The sequence below is a fragment of the Carcharhinus amblyrhynchos genome, unplaced genomic scaffold (assembly GCF_965287045.1).
Source record: "Carcharhinus amblyrhynchos unplaced genomic scaffold, sCarAmb.v2.hapA scaffold_42, whole genome shotgun sequence".
NCBI lineage: Eukaryota > Metazoa > Chordata > Chondrichthyes > Carcharhiniformes > Carcharhinidae > Carcharhinus > Carcharhinus amblyrhynchos.
The window spans coordinates 3784388-3793866 of record NW_027649783.1 but is presented as its reverse complement, the minus strand read 5'-3'; the positions used below and the strand labels follow the sequence as shown (position 1 = coordinate 3793866).

Genomic DNA, 9479 nt, shown 5'->3' with positions numbered 1-9479 from the left:
GGGAAAAGATGGCGCAGCTTTTTCACAGAGATTGTGGGTGGCTCTGAAAAGAGCCGTTGTGTTTTGGGGGGTTTCTCAGTCCATTGGGGAGTTTTACTTGGAGCTGGTGTACTTGGTCACCGCCTTTGTCCCTTCCGACACGGCGTGCTTGGCCAGTTCCCCGGGCAGCAGCAGGCGCACGGCGGTCTGGATCTCCCGGGAGCTGATGGTGCTGCGCTTGTTGTAATGGGCCAGGCGGGAAGCCTCACCCGCGATGCGCTCGAAAATATCGTTGACGAACGAGTTCATGATGCTCATGGCCTTGGAGGAGATGCCGGTGTCGGGGTGAACCTGCTTCATCACTTTGTAGATGTAGATGGAGTAACTCTCCTTCCGGGATCTTTTCCTCTTCTTGCCGCCCTTTGTTACCGGTTTCTTCATCACTTTCTTCGCTCCCTTCTTGGGAGCTGGTTTCGAGGTTGGTTTCTTCTCATCAGCCATCTTCAGTTTCACACAGAAATAAAGCAAACCCCTTCCGAGCGCTGATTAAATAGACAGTCCCACAGATCTATGTTAATGAGGAATTGGGAAAGCAATGATTGTGATTGGACATTTTAAAAGTTATTCCACTCACTTCTCAGGGGTTCATTTGAGTGGATACGGAAACAGACCAATCAGATTGAGGGGTTTCCGCCAATCACAAACCTCCTTACTACAATCAGGAAGTACATTTTCCAAAGAATCTCCAGGCCCAGTTTCTCAGTGTGGAAAGATCCACCGGGAAATGTCCCCTGGCTGTCGGTGTGAGGGACCCTTCTCCACAGAGGGACTGTGCGGGAGTGTGGGATTCCTTCAGGAACTGTGAATCTCTGGTAATGTGTGTGAGTGTGGGATTGACTCACTCTCTGATACAGTGTGCGAGTGTGGGATTTACTCACTCTCTGATACAGTGTGTGATTGTGGGATTTACTAACTCTCTGATACAGTGTGTGAGTGTGGGATTTACTCACTCTCTGATACAGTGTGTGAGTGTGGGATTGACTCACTCTCTGATACAGTGTGCGAGTGTGGGATTTACTCACTCTCTGATACAGTGTGTGAGTGTGGGGTTTACTCACTCTCTGATACAGTGTGTGAGTGTGGGATTTACTCACTCTCTGATACAGTGTGTGAGTGTGGGATTGACTCACTCTCTGATACAGTGTGTGAGTGTGGGATTGACTCACTCTCTGATACAGTGTGTGAGTGTGGGATTTACTCACTCTCTGATACAGTGTGTGAGTGTGGGATTGATTCACTCTCTGATACAGTGTGTGAGTGTGGGATTGACTCACTCTCTGATACAGTGTGTGAGTGTGGGATTTACTCACTCTCTGATACAGTGTGTGAGTGTGGAATTGACTCACTCTCTGATACAGTGTGTGAGTGTGGGATTCACTCACTCTCTGATACAGTGTGTGAGTGTGGGATTTACTCACTCTCTGATACAGTGTGTGAGTGTGGGATTTACTCACCATTTGTAAGGATGGACTACATAATGTGAGTTTGGAAATCATGGATCTGATTTGATGCGACCATATCTGAGTGTTGGATTCATTCTATATTTGAGTGTTGGACTCACTGTTTATCTGTTGGATAGTGAGGTATGTGAGTGACTGTATTGATTCTTTCCCTGGGAATATAAGGCAGTGCTGATTTAACTGTGCATATGTCACATACACCATGCTGAATTTATTCTGTACTTGTCACTTTCTGAAACTGGATGTAAAAGAGATTCATCCTGTCACTGTCATTCTCTAAGACTGTACATCAGTGTGAAATTGATTGTGTGGTTTCTTTCAGTCTGGGCTTCTTTGTCTGAGTGTGAACTTTTCATTCACTGTCAGTGCCTGGTACTGTGTGGGAATGTGAGTTTAACTCTGTACCTGTTAACATCTGCTGCTGTAAGGGTACACGGATCTCAATCTGTATCTGTCAGTCTCTGGTGCTGGATGGATGTGTGGAATTCATTCTGTATCTGTCAGTCTCTGGTGCTGAATCGATGTGTGGAATTCATTCTGTATCTGTCAGTCTCTGGTGCTGAATGGATGTGTGGAATTCATTCTGTATCTGTCAGTCTCTGGTAACCGAAAGGAAATATGTGGAAAATCTCAGCAGGTCTGGCAGCATCTGGAAAGAGAGAAATGAGCTGATGTTTTGAGTCCAGGTGACCCTTTGTCAAAGCTTTGACCTGGAGAGAAGGCAGGGGGTGCAGTGGTGGAGAGAAGTGGGGGAGGTGGACAGAAAGGAGAGGCAATATCAAAACCAGGTTCTTAACGGGGGAGGCAATTCATAGACAGGTTGTGAACACGGCCAGGGGGACACAATGGCAAGAACTCATTATTCAACATCATTGCTGTTTTCACTCCCAAACCGCCGGGAAGGGGCCTCATTTAGTTCCTATCTCCCCGTGTTTGTTATTATTATTATACAGTGAACAGCGGAAATATAACTGCACAATAACCATGAGAGCAGCTGTACAAACAACATCTACTGCAGGCAGCAGGTGGGGAGTGGGAAGGAGAGGCTTTAAACAGTGGCTGCTTGTTTATTTTTCGATATTTGGTTAAAGTGGGAGCTGGAAATTGATAACTGACCCGTGCAGAAGTTACTGCTGCTTCACACAGCTCAACTCAATCAGCAGTGCACGGATTGGGCTGTTTCTGAATGTCACAAAATTGTTTTAAACTCGCCCCAAACACCCAGTGAGTAAAAGCAGTTTGGTATATTACTGAAATGATCTCAAATATTGTCTGTGCTGAAGGTTTATCCTTTTACCCTGGTTCCTAATAATTGTTATTTGTGAAGTTATATCAACAACTTTTGTATATTTTATTTCATCTGTTCCTCAGTTTAGTTAGTTATTTTTCTTGTTGCAGGCAGATATTTGAAGGATTCTGATGATTCCTCAGAACAAGCACAATTTGATCAAGCCAGTTCCAACACAAAGCAGTTCCAGTATCATTCACAGAGCACAGAGATACTGCCAACTCATTGGGTTCACTGTCACAAAGAGAAGGATTCAGCCCCACACTGTTTGCAAGGTAAGAGACAACTTTTCAATCCAAGAGTTGAACAGGAAAAGAGGATTTATTTTTAATTTCCTTCCCTGCCAATGTGGGACATAGGATCAGGAGTGGGCCATTCAGCCCATTGAGCCTGTACTACCATTCAATCTGATTATGGCTGACCATCTCCTTCAATGCCCTTTCCCCACTCTATCCCCAATTTCCCTTTATGACAGTGAGATTTAGAAATCTGTCAATGTCTATAAGAACATAAGAACATAAGAAATAGGAGCAGGAGTAAGCCAACTAGCCCTTCGAGCCTGCCCCGCCATTCAATAAGATCACGGCTGATCTGTCGTGGCTCAGTTCCACATTCCCGCCCTCTCCCCATAACCCTTAATCCCCTCTCTTATCAAAAACCCATCAACCCGCGTCTTAAAAATATTTAGCGAGGTAGCCTCCACCACTTCAATGGACAGAGAATTCCAGAGATTCACCACCCTTTGAGTGAAGAAGTTCCTCCTCAACTCCGTTCTAAACCGCCCCCCCTTTATCTTGAGGCTATGCCCCCTAGTCCTACTGTCCTTTCTGAGCGGGAAGAGTCTCTCCACCTCTATCCTATCCATCCCATTCATCATCTTATACGTCTCAATGAGATCTCCCCTCATTCTTCTAAACTCTAACGAGTACAAGCCTAGTTTATTCAGCCTCTCCTCATAGCTCAACCCCCTCAACTCCGGCATCAGCCTAGTAAACCTCCTCTGCACTCCCTCCAAGTCTAAAATATCCTTGCGTAAGTACGGCGCCCAACACTGCACACAGTACTCCAGCTGCGGCCTCGCCAATGCCCTATACAGCCGCAGCAAGACCTCCCTACTTTTATATTCAATCCCCCTCGCTATGAAGGCCAGCATCCCATTCGCCTTCCTGACCACCTGCTGCACCTGCAAGCTGGGTTTTTGCGACTCATGCACAAGGACCCCGAGGTCCCTCTGCACCGTCGCCTGCTGCAGTTTTTCTCCACGTAATTAATAATCCTTCCTACCATTATTCCTACCAAAGTGGACCACCTCGCACTTGCCAACATTAAATTCCATTTGCCATTTCCTGGCCCATTCGCCCAGCCTATTGAGATCCTTCTGTAGACTCTCCCCACCCTCCGCACAATTTGCCTTTCCACCAATTTTGGTGTCATCAGCAAATTTCAACACCCTACACTCGGTTCCCTCCTCCAGATCATCTATATAAATGGTAAATAGCTGAGGCCCCAGCACCGACCCCTGGGGCACTCCACTAATCACCATCCACCAATCCGAATAGCACCCATTGACCCCCACTCTCTGCCTCCTATTTGACAACCAGTCCTCTATCCACGCTAACACCCTACCCCCAACTCCATGTCCCCTGACCTTCTGCAATAACCTCTTGTGAGCTACCTTGTCAAACGCCTTCTGAAAATCCAGAAAGACCACATCCACCGGCTCTCCTCTATCCACCGCACGAGACACATCCTCATAGAACTCCAGTAAATTTGTCAGACACGACTTCCCTTTAAGGAAACCGTGCTGCGTCTGCTCTATCAAGCAGCTCCCCTCAAGATGCCTCGCTATTTCCTCCTTGATGACGGATTCTAACATTTTACCTACAACAGATGTTAAACTAACAGGCCTATTATTCCCCACCTTTTGCCTGGCACCCTTCTTAAACAACGGCCATTTTAAACATTAGCCGTTTTCCAATCTTCCGGCACTTCCCCGGAATCCAGTCTACATTAATGTTCACACTTTGTGTGAACTTCTGCAGCCCTCTGAGCTACAGAATTCCAAAGGTTCACAAAGTTAAGTCAAAAAAGTGCAGATCTCAGTCCAAAGAGGATCTGCCCTTATTTTAAAATTGTATCTAGGCTCCCAACCAGGGGAAACATCTCGCCTACATCTACCATGTTTACCCTTTTAAGTACTTTGTTGTTTTCAGTGAAATACAGGCCCTGTTTCCTCAGGTTTTCTTCATAAGACAGTCCTGCCATTCCTGGGACAAATCTGCTGAATGGTCACTACACTCCCTCTGAGGCAATAATAACCCAAACTGCACACAGTATTCCAGATACAATCTAATAACACTGCTGTCCAGTTTCACTATTCCTGTACTCAGAACCTCCTACAATAAAAACTAACGTACCATGAACCTTCCAAATTACCAGCTTCATTTCCTTGTTAGCCTCCAGTGACTTATTAATGAGGATAGTCATGTCCCCTAGTACATCAACACTTTCTAATCTCTTAGCATTGAATTAAACTCTGAATATCTGTTCCTTCTACGGAAATGGAAAATCTCACATTTTCTACGTGATGTCCCATCCACAATGTTCTGAGAGGTAATGAGAGGTTCAGAACATTGCAGCTGGAATATCATCCACCTGAAGCTGCTTTGTATCTTTCTCCCAACACACATTTACACTGAGCTTTGTGTCAAGTGCAAACTTCTCAATATTACATTTGACTGACAGGTAGATACATTAATCATAGAATTTGAACAAAACACACCCACTCACAGATATAAAACATGTTGGTCACAAATTGAATAAGAATTCATAACCAGAATAGACAAAAAATGTTGTTGTGAATCGAAAAAATTGCAATTAATTACCTCAGAATATAGCCATTGATACATTTTGTAAATCAATCCAAAAATCTCAGTGAGTCAAACTGAAAGATGTAATGACAATTCTGTTACTGCAAACTGCAGTAATTAATTCCCAGGCTGTGTATCCAAATCTTACCATTCACAGAGCTCGAAATTGAATACCATTGCACAACTTACAAACAGCTACTTAATACAAACCATGACTGGGAAATGTACCCAAATCCATCTGATAAATTAAATCAAATGGCAAACAAATATCAATGCATTATAATTTAAATAAATAGTTTCTAATACAGTGCCTGAAATGCATGTAAATTTAAAGTGCAAAAGTATCCCACATTTCAATACATCAGAATGAACAACTGTGTGAGGATTGATTCTTACACTCGCATAGATAACAAGAGAATCACAGATGTAAAAATAATCCTATAATCACAAACTCCCAAGAGACAGATGGGAAGAACAAGGAATTCCATAACATACTTGGGAATGACAACTACAGAATGATTCTTACACCCAAACATTCATCAGAGGAAAAGTGAAACAAAATGAACTCCACACTCACACAGTATCAGCAAGTAACATTTACAGAATGAGCCCTGTCGTCATACACAACACCACAAGGACAGAGATACAGAAGGAAAATAACTTTGAGCTGCTGTACCCGGGATGGATACAAACAGTATAAATCACACACTCATGTAGTTACTCAAAGTCTGAAGACTGCAAAACTGAAATCAAACTCATGTTGACTTCATGGCAAACTCAGGAACAGATTTAACCCCATATAAACATACAACAGTGGAGACTGACATCGTGCCTGAGTCACAAATTCATGTTAGCTAATCTCACACATGCAGACTGACGACAGACAGACAAATACATGATAAAAATGTCTTTTCTATACAGTGTCCAATACTTACAGGCACAAAATTAATCACCTTCTCTACAAGAGATGGAGTGATGAGATTGAGTCCCACACTCAGCCTCACTGAGTAGTTGCAGTGTATCTCACAGATGGTACACATTGTGCTCCAATGGCTGAGGGAGTAAATGCTGAAGCTGGTGTGCAAGTGAAACCCAAAATATTATTTTGTTTTTGAGATTCTTTTATGTTATTGGAGATGCATTTTCCCAGTGAGTGGAGAGTACTGCATCTCTGACCTGACATGTGGCTTTTCAATTGTGGAAAGTCTTTGGGGAAATAAGGGGTCAGTCACTGGCTGTGAACCTGCTCTGCTCTATTTTTAAAGCTCAGTAAGAAGTCTTACAACACCAGGTTAAAGTGCAACAGGTTTATTTGGTGGCAAACACCGCTAGCTAGTGTTACCAAATAAACCTGTTGGACTTTAACCTCGTGTTGTCAGACTTCTTACTGTGTTTACCCCAGTCCAACGCTGGCATCTCCACATCATGACTATTTTTAAAGCCAGAATCACATTGTGACAGGATACAGAAAGAACCTTGTGCTCATTTCTCATTAATTACAGTCACAAAATGATGACCATGCTGAAACATAATGAAAGATGTGAATTATGAGCAAGAGTCGGCCATTCAGCTCTTTGAGCCCATATCGTCACACAATGAGGTCATGGCTGATTTTCCATTTCAACACCATTTCCCTGCTCTATCCCCATATCCATTAATGTTACTAATATGTAGAAACTGATCCATCTCACTCATGAACGTAATCAACAAGTAAGACTCCACAGCCCATTGGACTGATCATTCCAAAGAATCACCCACTCAGTGAAATAATTCCTCCCCATCTCAGTCCTAATGAGCTGCCCCTTATTCTGAGTCTGTGTCCTTTGGTTCCAAACACACCAGCCAGGGAAAACATACTTCCTGCTTCTACCCTATCGAGCCGTGTAAGATTGTTGTATGTTTGAATGTCAGCACCTCTCATTCTTTTAAATGCCAGAAAATAAACGCCTGGTGTTTCTTGTTTTTACTCAGACAATAATCCCTCCACCCAAGGAATCCATTTAGTGAACCTTCATTCCACTTCCTCTATGGCAATCATGTTTTTCTTTAGGTCAGGAGAACAATACTGCACACAATAGTCCAGGTGCTGTCTCAGCAAGACTCTATATAATTACAGTAAAATATCTTTACCCCTGTATTCAAACATCTTGTAATAAAGGCAAACATTCCATTCTCCTTCTTAATTGCTTGCTCGAGCTGCAGATTAGTTTTCTGTAACTCATGAACAGGAACAGTCAAGTGCTTTTGAAGTTTGACACTTTCAAGCCTCTCATCATTTAAGGAATATTCTGCACATTACATTCCATCTGTGAAATTGTTGCCCACTCTCTGAGCCACTTCAAATCCCCTTGAGGAGACTTTGCCTCCTCCTCACAACTCACACTTCCACCTTATTTTGTGTATTCTCCAAAGTTGCAGCTGTTGTCTTTAATCACTGCATCCCAATGATTGATATAGGTTGTGAATGTTGGAGCCCAAGCACTGATCCTTGTTGTACCCTACTTGTCATTGTCTGCTAACTTGATACGACCTATTTATTCTTATTCTCTGTTTCCTTTCCTGTAACCAGTTCTCAATCCAGGCCAGTATTCCCCATTTGCTCTGATTATATTTATTGACCTCTTGTGTGGAAACTAATCAAAGGATTTCTGAAAATGTAAATATACCACATCAGCTGGTTACTCTTGATCTCATTGCTGAAAATGCTAGTTGCATCTTCAGATCTTCAACAGGTTTGCTAATCCCGATTTCACCTTCATAAGACCATCAGGAATTGTTATAGTAGAATCATAGAAGATACAAGCAGCAGTAGATCATTTGGCCCTTGGAGCTGCTCCAGCATTCGTTTTGATTGTGGTTGATCATCAGAATCAATATTCTGATCCCTCCTTCCCCCAATATCCCTTATCCCTCGAGCCCAAAGAGCTGTATTGAATTTATTCTTGAACTTGCCTGAACTACTTTCTCTGGTAGTGAATTCCACAGATTGGCCGAGCTCTGGGTGAAGAAGTTTCTCCTCGCGTTTTGCCTCAACTCAGGTCATGTTTCCTGGATTTGTTGTCACCTAATATAAAAACAAAGAACCAAGAGGTAGGAAACAGAATACTGTATTTGCAATCTGCAGATTGACAAGAACAACATAAAACATTGCTACTCATAAAATACAACAGCTACAGAGTACAATCCACATCTTCCTCACACTGACAGCAAAAAAATAATACTCACATTGCAACAATTAACAGATTCTGCAATAAAGACACACAGACCTACCACACACACTGACAGCAGGAAAATGAAATCCTTCCATGCCAGAAACAGAGAGGGACAGAATAAAACCCTTTGTCGTAAAGCAGAAAATGACTGACATAGACTGAAATCCAGATTTATGTTTCAGGAACTTATAAACAATCCACACATCACTAGCAGTGTGTACTAGATATTGAATAACGAACATGCACAAGTTAATAGTCATGATAGTTAGGCTGGTGTCTCATCTCTATTTAGTGTTTGAGTGACTAAGTGACGTTTCATAGAATCCCTACAGTTCAGAAGGAGGCCATTCAGCTCATCGAGTCTGCATTGACCACAGTCCAAACCAGGCTCTTTCCCCGTAACCCTTCTAATCCCCTGACGCTCAGGGACAAGTGTTAATTCGTTGGTTAGTGTCGAATTTAATTTGTTACAGTCCAAGTTGTGAACCTTTGTCATGTGATCCTTTAAGATGGTCACTGGGCAATATCAACCTCAATGGGAACTGTAATATCGCAAATAACTGAGACCTTGAGAATTAGTGGTAAAGACACACTCCAAGTAATAGAACAG

The 9479-nt window shown here is 42.9% G+C and overlaps 1 pseudogene; it reads right to left on the bottom strand.

The window, feature by feature from the left end:
* On the bottom strand, positions 1–505 carry LOC145335811 (histone H2B pseudogene; annotated as a pseudogene).
* Between the last annotated feature and the right edge of the window lie 8974 nt (positions 506–9479).